Source organism: Chionomys nivalis, chromosome 13 (genome assembly GCF_950005125.1).
Source record: "Chionomys nivalis chromosome 13, mChiNiv1.1, whole genome shotgun sequence".
NCBI lineage: Eukaryota > Metazoa > Chordata > Mammalia > Rodentia > Cricetidae > Chionomys > Chionomys nivalis.
The window spans coordinates 6864769-6887866 of NC_080098.1; the positions used below are offsets into that span (position 1 = coordinate 6864769).

General features: G+C 39.4%; 1 protein-coding gene across 3 annotated transcripts in view; it reads left to right on the plus strand.

Moving 5' to 3' along the window:
- Positions 1-1635: 1635 nt before the first annotated feature.
- Positions 1636-23098, plus strand: part of Znf438 (zinc finger protein 438) — a 142873-nt gene continuing 121410 nt past the window's right edge. For all 3 annotated transcript variants that reach the window (XM_057787516.1, XM_057787518.1, XM_057787515.1), the window contains exon 1: positions 1636-1807. The gene's annotated coding sequence lies outside the window, so the exon portion shown is untranslated. The remainder of the gene's footprint in view (positions 1808-23098) is intronic.

A 23098-nucleotide genomic window follows, 5' to 3' on the forward strand; every position in this document is an offset into this window, starting at 1 on the left:
TGGGAGAGGGCAGAAGGGGGGCGGAGATGAAGGGAGAAAAAAAATATAGCTCAATAAGAGCAATAAAAAATAAGAAGCAATGGGTCTACGAAGAAAAAAATTTGTTTGGAGAAGTGGTATAGAAGACCTGTCAGCATGTGAATAATGAAAAGACAGAATCTTATGGTCATTCTTCATAAAAAATAAATATCACTAGAGATATGTGCAAGTTTTTAAAATGCTAATTTTCTACATTTTTCACAAAATAATGTTAAAATTATGTCCAAAAATTTATCTTATATCATTTGATAAGGATAAAAACATTGCATAGTATTTAGCCACACTGATTATGTTCTTTCAAAACTAATTATTCAGCTAGATTTTCCTGGAACCCATTATTGTTTTATTTTATTTTTTGAAGCAGGATCTCTTCGGTCCAGACTGTCCTGGAACTCTACTCTCTCCTGCTTCTGCTTAGGAGCTTATTTTCAAGCAGGTCTCTGCTTACCAGTTCCCAGTAATCACTCCAAAATAGCCTTAATGATGAACAAGACATTCGGAAAATAGGAGGACTAGCAAAAGCCATACCATTTACATCCTCATGCCTTACAATCGGCAGTTTAGCCCTGACAGGAGTACCATTTCTCAAAAGCGTAAACAAACCATTGTTTTAGATTTAAATACACACAGAGGCTGCCCTGAAAAATCCCTGACCTGGCTACTTTTCTATAAATTATAAAAGTGACCCTCCCTCTTTTCAATATGTCCTCTTTCTAGGTGCTAGACAAACAATTTGAACTGCTTTTTTCTTTTTTTTCTTTCTTTTTTCTTTTCTTTCTTTTTTGTTTAAATCATAAGATTTACTTTTTTCTGCTTGAAGGAGTATCGTGGGACTCCTAAGAAGCAGGAATTAGTCTTCAGATTCTGTGGTCCACTCTCCGCCTTCACTTTCTTCGCAGCGGTCTTTTAGCCAGAGCTGGACAGCCGTGTTTTCGTCACCTGAGGGAAAGCTGGAAAGTCTACTCGGGTCACTACTTGATAAACTTAACAGGTGACTTGTAGTAGGAAGAGGCTGAAGGCTCTTTCTGCAGACACGCAGACAGGCACTGGGAGGGCGGGGCCCGGGAGGGCGGGGCCCGGGAGGGCGGGGCCCGGGAGGGCGGGGCCCGGGAGGGCGGGGCCCCTCCGCTGCAGCTGACATCGACAAGCCGGAGGCGGAAGGGCGGGGCCCGGGGTGGGGCCTAGCCGGACATGGGCGGGACATACATAGGAGGGGCTCGCTCTGGTTGGACTAGAGCGGGCGTGGTCTACTCTTGGTGGGCGTGTCCATCTGGGCGCGGGCGGGGGGGTGGGCAGAAGTGGGACTGCGCAAGGGCCCATGGGAGAGTTGCCCCTGTGACCCTGGCGGAGAACCCCTGGGCCTCTGGAGGAGAACAAGTGTCTGTTACCAAACGTGCACAAGTTTTAGTGACAGGTGAGGGGAGGAAGGCAGTGTCTGCGGAAGGACTACGTCCGCCCCAAGCCCGGGCGAGAATCTGAGTTGTTCTCGTGGGTCTCCCCCGTTCCGTGGACCCGGGACCTTCTCGCCTCAGGGGCTGTGTGAAGATGGTGAAGAGTGGCCGCCTTGGCGCGCCGGTCTGCGAAGTCCACGGGCACGAGGCGGCAGGCCGTGTGCGCTTGCGCGCCGCTCTAGGCAGGGCGGGATGGGGCGTCTCCCGCCGCTCGCTGGAGGCGGGGCCTGGGCCGGTGCACAGCGCCCGCGGGCGGACCTCGTTGAATGCCGGCCCGTGACGTCACCCCGCCGTGACGCGTACGCAGTAGGAAAACTGTAAGTTTGCGAGGATCCTGCAGCTGCCTGGCTTGTGGGGCTTATGGGGCCTGAGGGCCGCTAGCTGTCACGGTCGCGGTGTTGACCGCGGGCACCGGGAAGCCTCGGGAGACCCGGCAGCCACCGACCGTGACGCCGGGCCGGTGACCGTCCCAAGTGGAAGCGCACCCTCCTGGGACCGTGGGCTTGTGGAGGCGAGGCCGTTCCTGAGCCCGGCCAGCACCGTTCCCGCTGGCCTATGACAGCTAAGAGCGGGTGATTAAGGCCTGGGAACGGGAAACTGGCGAGGCGCTCCCTAAATTTCGTTGATAAAGAGATTAGGTCCCAGTCTCCTTCTCATTTTGCAGTAGGACTTTCTCGATCAGCCTGGGATGGAGAGCCCCTTCAAAGACTAGCAGCCCTGTGCCCATATTCCTTTGGGATCCTGCAAGTGCCCAGGTGGCTGAATGCAACTTACATGCTGCGTCACCTCCAGCAGGGCTGCAATACCTTGAGACCCTGTGAGCCTACCCAACCTATGTAGCCCTACACAACGCTTATGAAAATATTAATTCCGAGGAATGTGGTAGTCCATTTGTATATAAAGCTCTTTCTTGGGGATTTACCTCCTCCCCACACCTACCCGACCCGTCTGTCTGATCATGACTTTTGAACCTGTAGATATCTCAGCTATTTTATTGATTTATCAGAAATCAAATAACTGGTACCACTATCACAGAGATATTGGCAATACGTTGCCCCCATCTTTTTCAGAAAACTTTTTAGCAGCTTAGAACTAGTAGGTTATACTCAACACAGATAAGTAGGGTCAGCTTGTATGCTTATATGGTTTAGTCAACTCTTGTCTTACAATGTTGTTACACACTTTCTCAAACTCTGTACAGGAACTCAGTAACTTTGAAGGGAATATACTCTCACCCTAGGATGGATTGAAACAGTAGATCACGAGGGCCCTATTTCTGTGAATTCAGTGGAGGGTATTAAATCCTTACAAAGGACCCTTTGAATCAAAGCAGGGCTTTCCAAAGACAAGTCATCCAAGTCTTGGAACTTTTTTAAATCTGTCTGTAAGTAGGAGATGATAGTGTTTTGTTACTTTTACTGGTATCAGATGAGACCATGGAGAGCACAGGCAGCTTTCTAAGTATGGCATGCTGTTTGCATCAGCCACCAGTAGTCAGACTTTGAGTCAGAACTAGAAATAGATGGCAAAGGTAAAGGCTTGCATGCTAGCAGAGTTCAGTCCCAGTAGAGAACTAGACAGGGAATAGGTACATAAAATTGTTTCACACAGGGAGAGCGCAGTGATATGAAGGCGAGAGGCTGGTGAGGGGACAGTGTGGGGCCCCATCAGGAGCCCAACTGGTGGGTTGTAAGTTCCTTGGGAGGTCAAGACAGGAGGGATACAAATTCAAGGACTGCATTGGCTGCAGATGGGGTCTAAGCGCAGCCTGGGTAGAAATAGTAGAGCTATGGCCCTGGGTTCATTCTCCACTTGGGAGTGGTGGATGGAGATAGTATAACCATCCGGCCTGGAAAGCTCACCATATGCAAGGCCCAGTTCTAAACACTGAATGCTTTCCAACTGCCTTTTAAGCAAAGAGAACTAGCTCAGTTTTTTATAAATGAGGAAACTGGCACATGTTAGATGCGTACTCAAGCTAAAAGCTTAAGAGACTCAAAGTCTTGCATATTTTACTAAATTTGCATTAGTTTTATTTGGCACTGTTAAAATTTTTGCCATTTGAATTTAGGTCATCTGATTTGAGAGGCTGTGTTCCAAATAACTGTTCTGTCTCAGCATAGTAAGAACTGTTGACATATAACCTTGAAACATCAGATAGACTCTGGTAGGGTCCCGAAGCCTGTGTCAAAGTAGACACTTTATGTGTAAGTGTAATGGAAAAGCCACAAGACAGCACCATCATGGGAATGCTGTCTGTTTCCTGATTTACCCCATGGCATACTAACTGTAGAGTCATGGAGTGGTGGAGGGGGCATGAAAATGAGGAGGCAGGAGACTGTTGTTGTGCTGTACCTTGAGAAGGGAGATGGTATGGGACCTTAGACTAAGAGAGGCAATTTTGGAGGTGGCATTAAGAGGTAGAACTCCAATTCTGTTGACAGGACTTACTGATGTGAGCATACTGAGGAAAGGGAGGAGTAATATCGTTTCTGGGTTTGGGTGGAAGAAGTAGGTGCTGTTTTCTGAGAAGACAGGTTTAGGAGGAAAATAAAAGTCGTTTTACTTTCAGATTTTAGTTTTGTTAAATATAGTAATGGATGCTAGTAACAATGATACTAGTTAGAATGATATATATATGAACTATATTCCAGGCAAGGTTTTACATATTTTTACATAGATTCATTTAATCCTTAAAACAGTTATATGTGCTAGGAACTTATTGTTCCCTCTTTTGCAGATGAGAAAATGGAGGCACAGGGAGCTGCCTTAAGTCATAAGGGCAAGGCCTCTGACTGCTTATCTTATGTCCCTACCCATTGCCATGAGTTTGTAAGTGTTAGAAGTGGGATTCACCCCTAAGTGCTCAGACTTTGGAGTCCACATAGGTAACTACCTCATATGGACATGTTGAGTGTATATGCAATGACTGTAGTCAGGGATAGAAACACACATAGTTTTGAAAAGACTGACTGCTTTTCTTTTCTAATCTTTGGTTGATAACAGGAGATAAGAGAAGGAAGCATACATGGTAGGTTTGTATGTTTGCTGGTTCTTCCTTATTTGATTTAAAATAGTAAGTCATGTAGCAAGGTCCCTCAACTCTAATGTGTTTCTTTGGCTGTTTCCACTGAGTTAAACTGCCTATCCAGATATTTCCAAGATATGAACTTGACTACATTGTTATGTTCACTAAATCTATACTTTGACTACATTGGTCTCTTTGAATCTGAGTCTCTAGTATTCTTGGTAGGGTGGATTCAAATTCAAAAATGAGATTTATCATCTTTCATGTCAATTTGAGGGTATTTCTCTTAGTTTTTTCTATGCTGTTCTAATCCACAGATATACTTGACTTGACCACAGACAGAATAATGGTATGAAAGCTATTGTACTTTCTTTCTGAAGCAGACATACCTACTCTAATGAGATTTCACATTTGTGAGGTCATAGGAGCTGGCGATAGTTACTTATATCCTAAATTGTAAACAAGAGTTGATACGTTTGCCCAAATAAATACAGTATAAGACTTTTGATTTTTACAGTTTAACACTTTAGGGTGGGGGTTGAGATAGGGTTTCTCTTTGTAACAGCTCTGGCTGACCTGGATCTCGCTTTGTAGGCCAGGCTGACCTTAAACTCACAGAAATTCTCCTACCTCTGCCTCTCGAGTACAGGGATTAAAGAGTTACATTTTATAAAAACAAAGCTGGACCATCATTTTCATTTTCATTAGATGAAAAAAGATACCTACTTAAAAAATATTTAAGTAGTATTTTGTTTGAAGATTATTTGATAGCAGTTGATTATTGGTATAAGTTTTAGTGGTCAGATGTTTTAATATTTGTATAATACACCCATTGACTGGAGTTAGGACCATTGATTATGAGATTCTAAATCTTAAGGGTGTGGAGAGTTGTGGGCGCAGATTACTATAATTATACTTAAAAGGCCTTAAAGAGTTCTGCCTTTTATGAAATTAGATTATTATAACAAATATTTTTTCTTACTCCCGAGAAGAAAATATTAATATTCAAATAGCCATCACATTTGCTGAACATGAAGAGATCACTACATAAATAGAGCTAAAGCTAAGCTGGGGTTGCTTGTTATTTAAGCAAGGGAGAGCACAGCCCTCCTGGCGTTTTAAGGAAGCATGACATTTTAAAATTGGCTTATTTTCAAAGGTGACATAATTGAAGGCTGACTTTAAACTTGAAATTTGGAGATTGACTGGCTTTGAAGAGGTTTCCAAAGCAAGGGAGTAACTAACTGAAATTCTCAATTGAGTACGTAGAATAGAAATGTTGAATATACTTTAATGGTTGATTGATTGTGGCAGATTGAAAATCAGTTTTGTGATTTCCTATTCCCAGCCAAAGAACAGTCTTCTTTCTTGAAGAATATGTATTCTTTATTGACATTTATGTTAACATATTATTGGTAGTGATTGTACTAATACAGCGTATTTGTGATTTCATTTTTCCCTTGAAACTTAAAAAAATTGTGTCTAACAAATGTTTTCTCCAGTGAAGACAATGTGGCTTGCTCCTTTTGAATCTACAGATAATACATGTTTTACAGTACTCTAGATGTCTACACTCAATAAAGCATTTGACAAAAAAAAAAAACCCAAATATGTTTTCTTTTTGTCAGTCTCAGGATTATTTTATATTTGAGAATTAGGCTGCTTTGTGATAATTATTTATGTTTTAGTTATTTAAACATCCTGGGAAGACTGCATTTCTTTTTGTCTACTTCCATTCTTGAGGGTGTGTGTTGTGTCTTGTACGCACCGAAGTCAGTCTTCATAGGTGCTCAGGTGCTACAGCTCTAGACAGCTTACTGGTTGTGCTGTTGTTAGAGGTGCGGTTAGGACGGACTGCTTTCAGAAAGGTAGCTAGCCATCGTTTACCAGTGGCTTCGAAGTTTCGTGATTTTATTGCATGATTTTTGCATGGCATGGTCCTTTTAATATCTGTGAATCTTTTTTACCATAATTATTATGTTATAACACTATTTACATTATTCAGCTATTTAGTATTTAGCATGTTTCTTCAGAATGAAATGAAAACCTATCTATGACTACTGGAGCTACTATAAAACATTTTTTTTTTTTTTTTTACCAAATTGATCTCTCATAGTAATATTAGTTAGAGGTTTTTTTTCCTGTCTTGATGTTAAAGTAAACTTTCAGGACATTCATTTAGAAATTAGAGAAGGAAAAAAAATAGGTTTTGATGTAGCTTCTTTGTGCATGTACATATGTGTATATCTGGGTGCGTATGCACAGGCCAGAGGACAACCTCGGATATTGTTCCTTAGGCACTGTCCATCTTGGTTTTATTCCCTACTCACTCTTTCTTTTCTTCCTTCCTTCCTTCCTTCCTTCCTTCCTTCCTTCCTTCCTTCCTTTCTTTCTTTCTTTCTTTCTTTCTTTTTTCTCTCCCTGCATCCTTCTCTCCTATGGAACAGGACAGCTTGCGTTTGGTTGCCTCCTTCCACAATATGAATTCTAGGGGATTGAACCAAAGTTTGTTAAGCTTAGTGGCAAGTATTTTTCCTCGAGGAATCATCTTGCTGACTTCCACCTTGTTTTTTTCAGAAAAGGTTTCTAATCTCTAATTGTCTTGGAGCTGACTGATTCTGTTAGGCTGGTAGGCCAAATAGTCGCGAGGATCCACCTATTTCTGTCTCTTCAGCTCTGGGAATTAGGCAAGCCCCACCATTTCTGACTTTTTTTAGACAGGTGTGGTGGGGGTTCTAGTCAATCTAATTTAGATCCTCGTATTTGTGCATCAAAAACCTTAGGGATGCATCGCCATTGGAGGGTTAGGAGAGAGAAAGAAGATAGAGGGGGTAAGTGGATAAATGACATCAGACCTCTAAAAGGCAGGTGGCTTGAGGTCCACTGGTTGAAGGGCAGTGACTGGTGCTACCAGGATGGAGGTGAGAATTCTTATAGAGTTGTTGTTGGGGAAGGAGGAAACTGAGGGAGTCTAACCTAATAACCTTTCTATAGAAGTGATATAATCTGCTAAGTAAGTCTGGAATTGATTCTGTGGGAAGTAAGAGAAGGAGCTGATTGGAACCTAAGAAAGAATCGAAGAACAGCAGTGAGAACTTACCAAGGTGGGGAGCTGTACATTTGCAGGTCCCCACTCCTTCTGCTTGGGGATTTCTATATCATTGATTTCCAGATTGGCTATGACAGTGTTGGAGATCCTCAGGTAGATGCTCAGGTGTGTAGTAGAGGTACAAGAGAATTTAAGGCCAGAGAGGGGGCAAAGCTGGATGGTCAGTTCCTAGGTTATGTTGGACACGACATGAAACTGGGAACATGGCTAATGCATGAGGAGAAAATAGAGTAGAGAAAAGAAGTGAGGGCTTAAATTCATTTGTTCTTTGATTCATCCATTAAATATTTATTAAGCATTTATCTCCCAGATACTGCTTTAGATACTGTTGCTACCTACCTAAATGAAAGCAGGGATGGAAGCAGTCTTAGTCGTGATAGACATTAGTTCTGTGGTAAATGTGTGTGTGTGTGTTTGTGTGGGTGTGTATAACAGACATACATTTTTTCCAGTTTATATACACACGTATGAATGCATGCATGTGTAACACCTGCGTCTACGTTACCCTCTCAGTACAGTTCATGCGCCGCTGTACTTTACGTGAGCTGGGCAAGGGCCTGGAGACTGAAAGAACACACAAGAGAGCTGTGTTATTCGAAAGGATATCAGCTGACTGCTGTTTATTCAATCTTGGGAAAATCCTTATATACCTTGCTGCTGCACAAGGAATTCCCCCCAGGCACGTGGAAATTGCCACACCCAAGATGGAGTAAACAATGCCCTAGAGCTATCACCAGACAGGGCAGAGGGAGCACAGGAACAAACAGGATGTTTTAGCTGGCTGACCAGAAACTGTCCTCAAGATGAAACCCTGGAACAGAGGTAGACCCGGGCCCTACATGCAAGCACATATATAATTTCAAATGGTAAATGATATAAAGAAAAATGAAGAAGGGAAGGGATAAAGTGATACAGATGCTGATTTAAAATAATGTAATTAGAAAAAGGCTCTTGGAAGAAATGACTTCTGAGCAGACACTGGACAGTATCCAGGGGCATAACAGTATGTGGACATCTGCAAGGGCATCCCAAGGTCAAGAGACAGTACTGAGTCCTGGGAAGCCTTGAAGCAGTCCTGGCACTGGGGAGTGTGTGCAAAGAGGAGAGAGTGGTAATCAATTAGAGCTGCTGAAAGGGTTTGGTATTTTACTGTGCCTTGGGGGAATCATTGGAAAGTTTGGACCAAAAATGTGACAAGATTTGTCCTACCTTTCTGAAGGCTAACACTTGCTGCTTTTTGGAGAAGTGATTGGCAGTGGAGATTAAGGAATGAAGAGAGCTAGAAAGACAAAGAGGCGGTGGCCTTCAAAGGAAGCCAACAGAGTTCTTACTCTTGCAGTTGAGTGCTTCTGGGTAAAGCCTGAGCTGCCACTGTTCCTTTAAGCAGACACTCCCACTCCACAATGGGCATTCTTCTTTGTGTATAGAGGCCTGACCCAGACCCTTGGCTTATACCGCACCCTTTCCTGTTTTTTCTCTGCCCCTTCCCAGCTCCATTATTCATTCTCCCATCTCTTCCTTCACCTTGTCTTTTAGATCTGGTATATATGGGCTTCCTGGCTACAACTTCCTCCAGATCTGTATTATGATTTTTTTTATCATTTTCAATTTTCAGGAAATTTTCTCCATAACTCAGTGCTGGAGTTGCCCTCTGAACCATGAAGCACCTCAGAGGGTTGCTCCCAAAGACCTCCATGCCCAAATTCACATTGAACTGAGACACTATCTTTCTTGCAGCTGGACATCCCTGGGGTCATCTCAAGCCACACTCTTCCAGCCTAGTTTAACAACACCTTTTTACTCCTTAGGCATGAAGCTTGCCAAAAATGTCAGTGTACCCTTTAGTTCTATGTTGCTGAACAGAGTATTCAGAGCACAGGGGTGGTGTACCTTTCCAGCAGGACTTTGTCTCACTGCCCTTTTCTTACTGAAGTTGTACAATACAAATTAATACAGTTCTAAATACAGAAAAGGGCTCCATCTGTCCTCAGTATATGGGTTTTTTTTTTTTTTTTTGAGACAAGGTTTTGCTGTAGCTTTGAAACCTGTCCTAAAACTAGCTCTTGTAGACTAGGCTGGCCTCGAACTCACAGAGATCCACCTGCCTCTGCCTCCGGGATTAAAGGCGTGCACCACCATCATCCAGCTTCTTCAGTGTATTCTTTACTGATCCTGATTAAGTATTTTGCTTATTTGACAATGAAAGAAACCAAGTATAGTTTTGAAAATAGTATAGTATGAAATACTTTTTTAACTTCCCAGAGTTGGTATTTTCTGGTCTTGTTTTTATATTTAATGGAGCTATTATAACGTATTTATATGGCATTAAGTAAAGCATGGCCATGATTTATGTTCTAAATCATTAGGCTTCAGACTAAAGAGAAAAAATTAAATATTTCTTTTTATGTGTACTAGTGTCTAGGTCAGAGAATAACTTTCTGGAGTCGGGCCTCACCTCCTACTTGTCTTGAAGCAGGGTCTCCTTTCTGGTTTCTGCAGCTATGCTGGCTGCATACTGCAGGCTAGGTGGGCCTGGCTGCCAGGGGAGTCTCCTGTCTCCACTTCTCACCTTGAAGTAGGAGTGCTGGGATGACGGGTTTGGTCTCTAGCATGGCTTGCAGTCTGTGCTCAGGTTGCTTTTTGCATTGGAGTAGCAAGCGGTTTCCTAACAATTCTGTTCCTATGTAGCTACTTGTGATAAATAAAACCACAGAGCCACATAAAACATAATTAAAAGTCATAGTGATGTTATTACTAGTAGCTGTCACTGGATCCCACCCCAATTTTTTTTTACCAATGAATAGCTTGTTGGATGAACAGAATATTATATTTATACAATGGAATATCATTTAACATTGAAAATGTTGAGGTCCTTCTATATGGCTTAACATGGATGAATATTGATACCAGGATAAAACTGTTGACAGCTGGAAATGTGGTTATTAAGTTAAAAAGGAAAAAAAAAATCATACCTAGAGGTACACATCTAGGGATTGGCTTTTGTTGCTGTAGTAAATATTATGGGAATTAATGGTACTATCTGTAAGAAAGGGATCAGTTTAGTATTAGAAAATATACATTTTTTGGCTTGAATTTGAATACTCACTTAAGTGACTATAAACCAGCAATGGGGAAGGGATTTAAAATCTTCACCTCAAAAATATTTTCTAGAGATAAGTTCAAGAGTAGAGAAATCATTAGAAAATTACCTCCTTCCTTAGTCAGACTAGATTTAAAATGCACTAAAATAGTTTTTCTTATCAAAATCCCTTCATATAAACAAACATATTAAGCATCTTCAAAGTGAAGTGTTACAAGCTTTGGGTTAAATGAATCCTTCACATGCAGTATTTGGGAGAGCACCTACAGCTCAGTGTGGAACTCTGGATATCATTCCTGAGGAGGCTTTGGCTGAGAACAGCCGAGTGGAGGTTACCCACAAAAGCAGGAAGGGAGCAGTTCTGACAGGAGTGTCTTAGGGAACGCCCCACAGGGAGAAGTTTAGTGTGCCTGACCCACTGAGCAGGAAGAGAGAGATGAGATGCCCTTGGAGAAATAAACAAAATCCATGACTAGGTACTGTCCCCTGGGACTTGGTGCTGGTGGTGAGGGAGAGGGATTGTATTTTCCAAAGGAAACAATAGTTTCCTGTCGTGGTGTAGCTCAGATGGTAGTCTTCTGCTCAGTGTCACAAGATACTAATGGACTGGCTCATGTTAGGTGACTCAGGGTTAATATTTCTTTATAGGATGCATGCTTCAGATCTTAAAAGCTGTCTTACAAGTTTTATCGGCTTGGACTGTGCTGAGCCTGCTTGCATAAGCACACTTTCTAGGGTTTTTGTTACTTGTGTTAAACATGCTTTTTCTGGTGCTTATGTGGCCATGGTATTGATTTTTCTGATTTGATATAAATAAGGGATGTTATTTCACAGATGCCATCGAAATTTATTTTTCTTGAGCAAATTTAGAAAACACAGAAGTGTTTTAATAGATTATATGGCTTTCAAAATGTTCTTCAGAGTTAAAGATTCCATCAGTAAACTATGCTATGTGTCATGAGTCTGAAAAATGAAACCAACAAGGAAATTGTTAAAAGTAGTGAAATATTGGTATGGCTTCACTGTTAGAGTCAGTGGTGTGTGGAAAGTAAACAATAAAAGTCTAAAATAGGATCTTTTACAAAGAGTAGCTGAGTTCAGTAGCTGCTGTAGCAGCAGATACTGTTAGCATCAGAACGTCTTGATTTGGGGGCTGAGATATAGCTGAGTCGGTAGAGAGCTTCTCTAGCATGATCCCCATCATGATATAAATGGGGCATGGTGGTATGGTTTATAATCTCATCTTTCAGAACGGGGAGGCAAGAGAACTAGAAGCCCAAGATTATCCTCAGCTACAAAGAGACTTCGAGGCCAGCCTGGTCTAAATGAAACCCTGTCTCAATGATGTTTTTTCTTTTGGAATAAGAATGTTTACATATGTGATTTATTTTTTAGGAACCCACTATTAAGAAGCTTTGGACTTTTAAAGTATTAGGGTTTTTAAAGACTTTGGGGACTTTTAACACTGGACTCTATTATTCATTACGAGATAAACTCGAAACCTTGGAGACCAGGAATGTAAGGTTATGATTTAAAAGTGATGTGCTTGTGTGTCAAGTTGGCAATTGGTAGATTGTGATGATTAATTTTAAATGTCAACTTTCCACAACCTATGAGGAATTTAGATCAGATTTGCCTGTAGGAATGTATGCATGGTATGTGTGTGTGCATGTCTTGATTGTTAGTTAATAGCTTACTCTAGGCATCATCATTCCCTAGGCTGGATTCTGAGCTGTATAATGGTATAATTGGATTCTGAACTGAGCATAAATAGCAAGCAAGCAAGAATGTGTTTATTCTCTCTTTTCTCTTGAGTGTGTATAGGCGGATGCTGCCCGGCTAGCTTAGACCCAAAATAATCACACAGAAACTGTATTAATTAAAACACTGCTTGGCCCATTAGCTCTAACTTCTTATTGGCTAACTCTTACATCTTAATTTAACCCATTTCTAGTAATCTGTGCATCACCATGAGGTCGTGGCCTACCAGCACAGTTTTAGCTCTTCTGTCTCCAACAACTCTATGATGTCTCTCTCACTCTGCCCTTCTCCTCCATGCTATGGCCAGGCTAGTTGTTTATTCATTAACCAATTAAAGCAACACATAGACAGAAGGACCTCCCACACCAAGTGTGTGTGTGATGTGATTGGTTAGTTGATTTCCTGTCTTAATTTTCCTTAAATAATGTACCATAAACTGGAATTGTAAGTTGGATAAACCCTTCCTTCCCCTAAGTGACCTTTTTCAGAGTATTTGTCCCAGCAACAGAAATGAAATTAGAGCAAGTATATTTGGTTATTTACCTGTAATATCTAGTATAGCTGTGGTTGAACTGGTTCCCTTTTCTACAACCTTGGATTATGGCTTTTTGTCCTTAGACTCCAATGACCTACAGTTTTAGCTACAGGTATTTTATCTTTGTATAAAAAGCCCTCAAAAGTATAAGAAAAGAAGGTATCTCTTTCTTGTCTTCTCTGAAGTGGAGAAGGAACCTTTCAGTTCTTCTTGGAAGGCCTGCCCTGACTGGCCAGACTTCTATTTTATTTCCCTTTTTGAGTGGCAAGGAGTATGAAGCTCTGTGTTTGGCTTAAACTAGTAAAGATTCATGGCTCCTTACGTGTCCCAGGGTGATCAAGATTTAGGAGTCTATTGTTCTGATACCTTCAAGGACAAATTTTCCCCACGAGTGCTTAATTTCTTTTGACCTCTTGAGAACCCTCTTCTCTTTGTCTGTTTTTTTTTCTTTTTTACAAAGAAATAAAGTTTAATTGTGTGTATGTATGTGGGTATGTACATGTGAGTGTTGGTACTTAGAGATGTCAGAACCTCCTGAAGCTAGAGATAGCAGCAGTTGTGAGCTGCCTGGTAATGGATGCTGGGACCAAACTAAGGTCCTCTGCTAGCAGTATATGCTTTTCACAGCAGAGCTGTTCTTCAGCTCCTCTTTTTCATTTATTTCTCATAAATCTTTCTGTCTGTCATAATCTTTGATCACCAATCACAATAATGATGACCCTTTGGAAGTTTTTTGTTGTTGTTGATTTTTCTTTTTCCAGTTTCTATTTTATTTGCATGTTATTTCCTTCCTCTGTTTAGGGCTAATTTATTCTTTCTAGAGTCTTCATGAGTAGAAGGTTTGGTTATTGACTTGGTAGCTTCTTTTTTATTTTAATTTTAGTTTTAATTTTTTTGTTTGTTTCTTGAGACAGGGCTTCTTTGTGTGGTCCTGGGTGTTCTGGAACTCACTTTGTAATTAGGCTGGTCTCCATCTCACAGAGATCTGCCTGCCTGCCTCCCAAGTTCTGGAATTAAACACATACACCACCACCACCCAGGTGGAAACTTCTTTTTTAAAAATGGGTTTTTATTATAGTTATAATTATCTTTTATGTACTACTTTCTCTAGTAATGTCTCATAAGTGTCTATTTTGCACATTCAGGGTATTTTTTGATTTTCTTTGTGATTTCTTTTTAACCCATTGGTTATTCAAGAAATCTGTTCATTTTTTTATTTTTAAAATATTTTCATATTTATTCCTGTAAAGTCTTTCTTACAATAATTTTCTTTTTTTTTTTTTTTTTTTTGGTTTTTCGAGACAGGGTTTCTCTGTGGTTTTGGAGTCTGTCCTGGAACTAGCTCTTGTAGACCAGGCTGGTCTCGAACTCACAGAGATCCGCCTGCCTCTGCCTCCCAAGTGCTGGGATTAAAGGCGTGCGCCACCACCGCCCGGCTTTCTTACAATAATTTTCATTTGCAATCTATTGGATTTATACCCTTGCTTGATTTTAATCTAAGTTAGTAAGGGTTGTTTTGGACCCAGCACAGGATCTGATGTCGGAAGTGTTTCATGTACATTAAAGGTTTATATTTGTTTTCTTTAGGGCTCATATCCTTTTTTCTTAAATTTTACCATTTTCTTTTGAAATTAGTATCTTTTAACGTGACATTTTGATTCATGTGATATTTTAATTGATAATATCTTGATTTATTTTAATGACTTTTTTGAAGTCTATATATCTATATACTTATATATATACACCATTCCGTGTGCTTAATCATTTATAGGCTGCATACGTACCTTGTAAGTGCTACATAAATAGCTATAAATAACTATTCTACTGTGTTTTCTTGTTTGGGGAATAATGATGAAGAAAAAACAGTCTGTACATGTTTATCATAGCTACAACCTTTCCCCAGATATTTTCACTCTAAGTTGGTTGGGAATAAAGATATAGAATGAGTAGACACAGGACTTAGTGATTTACTGTGTACCTTGAAGATTCTTTATTTGATTTGTTCTAAATTTAAGCAAAATAGAATTTTCTTTCTCTATATGTAGCTCCATTTTACCTCCTATTTTGTGCTATTATTACATATATTAATCACTATATATGAGAAGCTCAACATAATTATAATTTGTATTTTATATAATCTACCTTTGAAGGAACTGAGAGAGAAAAGGAGTATGTGTAAATATAGATAGTTGTATTCGTTTTTGGTACTTCGTCCTAGTCATCCCTGTGGATGTGAGCTGGCCATAGTGCATTGTCCACACTTGACAGCAAGTACACAACATTGAAGGCTAGTAGCTCACCAGCACAACTGCAGACATATTTTCTTGCATTACTCTTTGTCATGTAAGAGACATGTTATTTGAGAATCATTTCTAATTATGCACATAGTTACTTTTCATGGCACTTGTTTTTTGTGACTTTGAATTTCTGTTTGGTGGTGTAACTGCTTAACGTTCCATCAGTGTATTTGTGCTCTTTGTCCCTGAGGCCTGCTGCTCCAGTTTGCCTCCCTTTCTGGGAAGAACCTTGCTTGCACCATTGTGTAAGAACTAGGGCAAAGGTGCTGCCTTGCTTCTCCCACAGTGACTTTGCTTTCTCTGCTTTTTCAGGGCTGTTGAGAGCAAACATATTCTTGACTTGTCTCTCAGGGTGTGGAATAAAGATGGGTGAGAAATGCTAAGCCATGGGTTCTTTATCTGCTGCACCTAGTGCAACTTTCCCGCTAGAGAAAGGTGCTCTGGTCTTCTCAACCTTGCCTGTCCAGAGTCTGCAGTGAAGGACTGAGGAGAGAGAGCGCCAGCAGTCTGCCTTCCCAGGGTACAGCTTCATGCAGTCACAGTGCTGAGGGAACAAGGACTGAGCCTGCCTGGAGTTTCTGGAGCTATTCAGTAGGTTACCAGTAGAAGTATAGGGGAAGAGAGGAGGGAGCAGGTTGTGGTTCAGATCTTGCTGAGACTTTGTGGATTTTCTTGAATGTTTATTCATTTGTTGTATGTCCTTAGAAAAATGTTCAGAGACTTTGAGTGATTGCTTTGAATACATTTCCCACTTAAATTGTTTATTGTAGAATTCTGTGGCACTCTCTCCTCATTACAGAATCCAGACTCCTTGGTCAATTTGTCTTATTGCCTATTAGTCCACAGATTCCTAATGTTAGGTTACTGTCCTATCTCTTTAGTGTCTATGCACTTTGAAGAACCTGACAGGTTTGACTTTGACACTTGATCCATTCTGAGCTTTGGTTTTTCTGTATTTGTGGTGTTGACCGTCATGCTTCATTGACCTCTGGAGGTCAAATTGGTAGCTGTCCCGAAGGGGACTCAGGTCGAAGCTCTTCCTATTAGCAACACTGTGTAGAGGTTAGCAAAGTATAGCAGATCTTAGTTACTTGGTGGACTTGTTACATCACAGATTACAGAGTCCCATGCCCACATTTTGACATATTAAGTTTGAGGTGTGTGTGTGTGGGGGGGAGCTGAGAATTCCTGACAAGTAACTAAATGGCATGGAGGCTTTAGGTCTGGCATATTGTGGTCTTAGCTGACATTTGTGCTTGCTTTATACACTCATTCATTTGAGTCTTTAATTATTTCACTTTGTCATTTAGCAGTTGGGATATTTTATAGACGCTTGCCCTTGTCTACTGTTTGGTACCCAGTGATATAGCTCACAGAGGTAGGATACATTCTTGACCTTTCTCTTCCTTTGTTGTACTGATGTTAGGATAATGAACTGGATCCCTAGTATGTGAGCTGGGAGAACTAGCAAAGAGATAAACAAATAAATGGGTTGGGAGTATGAGTAGCTCACATGATTGTAAGAGGAGCTGGCTGGCTAGAAACCGAGGCAGGGTGTATATGTTACAGTCTTGAGAAAGATTCTTCAAGAAATACAAGTCTTTTCTAATAAGGCCTCTACCTGGGTAGATAGATATTATGGAGGGTGATCTGTATAATTCAAAGTTAACTAATGGTAAATATTAGTCATGTCCACAGGAGATCCTTCTGCAGCATCTGAACATCAAATCCCAGATAAATTGATATGTAAGATTAACTATTGTATCCAGGTTAATAATTTATTTTTCAAATCGAGATAGTATAGAGAATAAAAAATAATAAGCTATAATATTATAAATTATAAATAAATAGAATTATGTATTATAAAATGTTAATACTTCATTAAAAATTGTTTTTCAGTCAAAAATATTGATGAACCTGTCTAATAATCCTATCTCCATTTTGAATGCCAATTCTAACTGTATATTAAGTTATTTGGTCTTTGGACCTGATTAATTTTGGTGTGTGATGTTTTTACTTATTTCCAAGATTTTCTTTTATATTAAATTTTAAAAAGACCTTATCTTAAAAGCAAGTTTATTCTATAAGTACTAATATATGTGTTCATTAAAGCCAAATAAAAACTATTTTGTTAATTTTTCTAACAGACAAAAAATATAAGTGCATTTATCATAAAAGTTGGCATGTATCATTCAGTTTCTTTTTCTCTTTGAGATCAAGCTTCAATGTGCAGCTCAGGCTGGCTTCAAAGTTATCACCTCCTTCTTATCTCAGCCTCACAAGTGCTGGGGTGTGGTATATATCACCATGCCCAGATCATTAGTTTCTTAATCTTAAATGTGAATATTTATATATTAAAATAATGCATTTAAAAATTTGGTTGTATTATTTATTATTCCATAAAACACGAGTGTTTCCAAATTGTATTTTAGGGTTACTAAATTTGAAATTGATGATTTTTTTTTAATTTTTCCCCTGTAAATAGAATTTTAAATATTTAAAATATAATTTCAGATTTTTTTATGTACTGAGGTACCTGCTAAATTCAAAACTAATTCTAAATAACTGATATTATAATAAACTTAGATTTTTAAAACACTTAAATATGTAAATATTTCAGGGTATATACTTTTACAGGTATTGTTCTTTCTATTCTGTGGAGTATTTTTATTTAACAAAATTTTTAGAAAACAAAGCTTGTCACATAAGTTATATCTCTTTTAGAAGTCTTGAAAATGTTACTAAATTTCCATGCTGCTGTTCTGGAGATATTCCTGGGTCCATTTTTATCCTGCTACATTATAAAAAGTTACTTAAATAAAGTAGCTGCTCTCTAAAAGCTGAATATTGACTAACAAAAAGACACAGACAGCCTGTATCACCCTACTACTGGATGTGGGATCAAGGTGCTGACAGAATGGTCTCAGGAAGACCTCTTCCTCAGTGTAGAGGCTTGGTCTTAGGAGAGAGGGAGAAAGAAAGGGGTAGGGGAGAGAGAAATGAGTCTAAATATGGACTCACATAAGTGACCTACCAGTTCCCCGCCTGTAAAGGCCGTCACAATGGGAGTTAGCACTTCGGCAAAAGAATTTGAAGGAGACAAACAAACATTAACTTGTGTTTCCAGCTGACTTAATTTCCAAAATGAAACCGAGATTTAGATTATGTGGTTATTAGAAGTTGTCATTGCTCTTAATGGTTTTACAGAGTGACTCTTAAAGATTCAAAGACGGCTTGGGAAATTCCTAGTAAATAAGATCATTTGCTGTACAAGGGCAAGGACCTGAGTTCAAACCCCAGTACTCCCTTAAAAAGCTAGACATGAGCTCACTTGCCTATGGTTTTAGTGTTACAGGGAGGAGACAAAGGATTCTGAGAGCTCACTGAATAGCCAGCCTAACCAAACTGGAGAGATTCGGGTTCAGTGTGGGGTGGGGGACTGTCTCAAAGAAATACTTGGGTGCTCGCATACATATGCATCCCCCACTTTCAAGTTTAGTGAAATGAAAGCAAGTCCTGCTATGATGAAGTGAGTATTTTCGGTTGAGTCAACATCAAAAGTACTATTTGAGCATCATTGTCAATGTCTATAAAGTTTTGATTGCGTTCACACACTTTTGTGGAGTCAGTTGTAACATACAGTTTGCTTCCATTTTGACTGGTGCTGGTATATTACAGTTTATATGGACAAAATTATGGGCTATTTGTGAACCAAGTCCATGTTTGTTTCTGCTCTGTAATTGTTTTAGATTAGTCAGAACATTGTTTTTATTATGATGCCACTCCCCGCTAGTGTTTATTTTGCTATTACCATGAAAATGAAGACAGTTAATTTTATTATTTACAGATTTTACTTTGTGAACCTTTGTATTACTAAAATTTATTCATAACTTTGAAATCCTTTTGAAAGCATGGAGTTTGGATTTTGGATTGCTTGCTGAATACACTTCCAGTGAAACATGTACCTTCTTCCTTAGGCTGTACTGTAAACTACTCAGTGTTATGTTTCTGTGTTTTAGGCATGTTAGTGATTTTGCTATTTCAAATGACAGATATAGAGCTAAAGTGTTGTATAGTGTTTCTAAATGGAAGAAGGCTGGGATATGCCTTAACAGAGAAAGCACGTGTGCTAGGTAGGCTTCATTCAGACTTAAGTTACAGCTTTGTTGATTTTGTTAAATAAGGCATATAAAAATAAAAATACAAAACAACAGTGGTAAGTTTGATCAGCTATTGTAAAGGTGCCATAGCTTCCCAGGAACATAACCCTGTAACTTCTAAATCAGTGCTTCTCAACCTTCCGTATGGTGCAACCCTTTAGTACAGTTCCTCATGTTATGGTGACCCACCCCATCCCGATCATAAAATTATCTTATTGTTACCTCATAACTGTGATTTTGCTGCTGTTATAAATTAATGTAAATGTCTGATATGCAGGAGATCTGATATTTGACCTCCAGATTGGTCATGATCCACAGGTTGAGAACCACTCCTCTAAAATCAATAGTGAATCACTAATTCAGGGTTCATGGTAGCTTTTAAAAGCTTGACTCCTTGTGACTAGTAAAAACTGGTTGTTGTTTTATCTTTGTTGTTGGAATTGTTTTTAGCTGAATGTTAGTAAACAAGCACGGGAAATGGAGTATTTCATGTTTTCAGGGTGAACTTCTGGAAGCTTTACTTTGATTTCATGAACTAAATGAAGCAGTCAAACCATTATTGTTATTAACTGATTTTTTTCCATTTGACATATCTGATACTGATGGAAAGCACTCATCATTGAACTTTGAATTTCTGTCTATGGAGCCAGCAAAATAGCATCACTATACTTTGTGTAATAAGATGATGTAAACAAGAGCAGAGTAGATTTGTCTAAAGCTGACTTGATCTGGATGGAGTTATGCTTTATTTAGTATTGTGTAAAACACCTCTCTGCTTTTGTTACTTTCAAATCTTTTTCAAGCTTGTCATAAAGCAGTGCAGCGGCATGGGGTCTCCCTCTTCTGCAAGAGCACTGAGTTCTGTCTGAGAGTGAGGTGTCAGTTGTGATCCAGAAATGTGGACTACTGCTAATATGTTTTAGATGTAATTGCATATTGGGAACTGAGTCTCCTACATGGCTCCATGGAGCCATGCCAGACTCTGAAAGTATATAAATAAGTTCTGACTAACTTTAATGCAAGTGTATAAAAAACTCACAAGTGCAGTACTAGGTAGGACACTCCAACAGTGGGAATAAGTTAGGACCATCTCAGGCAAACTAACACATTCAAATACTATCAGGCATGTGTATTTTCAGAAGCTTTTGGAGCCTGCCTGTGAGTTGTTGAACACATGTAATCCCAGCAGTGGGCCACTAAGGCAGGAGAACTGACGAGTTTGAGATTAGCAGAGCCCTGACTGAGTATAGTCAAATAGTCCCAACACCAAGCCATTGGTTACTGTTTCCCATTGGGAAGTCTCTGCCCTTGGTGTGAATTGCTTGTGACTGTTAGTAACCTTCACAGTGTTACACATATGGAAAAGAATGTGAGGTATCCTCCTTTGCCAATTTTATTCATTGTGACATTCCTTTTCTTCTGGAACATTTTCTGTTCATCTTAAAACATTCAATAAATGTTATATTCTATTCATTTCAAAGTAAAAATATGCATTAGTAATAAGCAATTATTTTCTCCTAAATTAGCCCTTTTGTTTTCTTACTATAAATATCACACAGTAATTAAAAGTGAAAGTGGAAAATGAAAGTAGTTTTATGTGTACTTGATAAAAGTATATTATCTGAATGAGTATAATTTAACTTTATATTATATTACAGAGTTAATTTAAAATTTACTATATATCTTATGAGGATAAAAGCCTCAGAAAAATAGGCCAGTGAGAGCTTTTTTTGGTAGAGATATTCTTGGTACATTAAGTGACTTGGTATTCACTTCCTAAATAGAACCCCAGCAGCACAGACACCGAGACAAACAATCAACAAATGGGACCTATTTAAACTGAAAAGCTTCTATAAAGCAAAGGACATGGTCAACAAGACAAAACAATAGCCTACAGAATGGGAAAAGATCTTTACTAACCCCACATCAGACAGAAGTCTGATCTCCAAAATATACAAAAAACTCAAGACATTCAATATCAAAAGACAAGATAATCCAATAAAAAAAAAATGGAGTACAGACCTAAACAGAGAACTGTCAACAGAGGAATCTAAAATGGCTGAAAGACACTTAAGGAAATGTTTTACATCCTTAGTCCTCAGAGAAATGCAAATCAAAACAACTCTGAGATTCCATCTTACACCTGTAAGAATGGCCAAGATCAAACACACTGATGACAACTTATACTTTAAAGGTTGTCGGGTAAAGGGAACACTCCTCCATTGCTGGTGGGAATGCAAGCTGGTACAGCCCCTTTGGATGTCAGTGTGGCGATTTCTCAGAAAATTAGGAAACAACCTTCCTCAAGACCCAGCAATACCACTTTTGGGTGTATATCCAAAGGATGCTCAATCGTACCACAAAGACATGTGCTCAACTATGTTCATAGCAGCATTGTTTGTCATAGCCAGAACCTGAAAACAACCTAAATGCCCTTCGACCGAAGAATGGATAAGGTAAATGTGGTACATTTACACAATGGAGTACTATACAGCAGAAAAAAAATAATGACATTTCAAATTTTGCAGGCAAATGGATGGAGCTAGAAAACATTTTGAGTGAGGTAACTCTGATATAGAAAGTAGTTTTTAAACATAAAACAAAGAAACCCACCCCACAAATCACAATCCCAGAGAACCTAGACAACAGTGAGGACCCTAAGAGAGACTTACATAGATCTAGTCTACATGGGAAGTAGAACAAGACAAGATCTCCTGAGTAAATTGGGAGCACTGGGACCTTGGGAGAGGGTTAAAGGGGAGGGGAGATATCTCTGTCAACTCTAGAGTTTTGGAAGTTGCTTAACAATGCACTTCCTGTTTACTTATGTAATATTATATCCTTCTGGAGTCTTTGATGGAGTTGAAGAATAGATAGTTATAGTTTTCCTTAGTTATAATAAAAGATAAAGTAGATATAAATACTGTAACTATAATTTTTACTTGATACCTGTTTTGTTATATGAATTTTTACTATGTTAAAGTTAAAACTTTTCTTTTTATATAAACACAGAAAGGAAAATTGTGTAGGAAGTCCTTCTGTGTATGTGTTGCTTTTATTAGTTAATGAATAAAGAAGCTGCTTTCGGCCAATGGCTTAACAGAATATAGCCAGTAGGCAGAATCAGGAGGTGCCATGTAGCCCTGCCAGAGACAGATGCCCGATGGATCTTTACCTGTTAAGCCACAGCCACGTGGCAATACACAGATTAATGGAGGTGGGTTAGTTTAGGATATAAAAGTTAGCTAGAGATAACTTTTGTTTAAACTATTGGCCAAACAGTATTGCAAATAATATAATTTCTGAGTAGTTATTTTGAGTCTGGGTGGCTGGGAAACACACAAGGGGCCTCCTACTTAATTCCTTCTTATCAATTTTAATCTCTTTCCCCTTCCCACCAAACCCCTTCATCCTAACTGGTGGTGCTCCCATTTTCATGTCACTTTATTTTGTTTGTGGCCTGCTGCATTTGCTAGGGTTTTCTGCTTGTATAAGGACAGGGTCTTGTACAACCAAGGGTGGATTCAGACTCACAGTTCTTCTGCATCAGCTTCCTGGGTGCTGTAGTTACTACTGTGTGTCAGTGTGCCAGCAAGAATACTTAAATCCTTGTTTCCA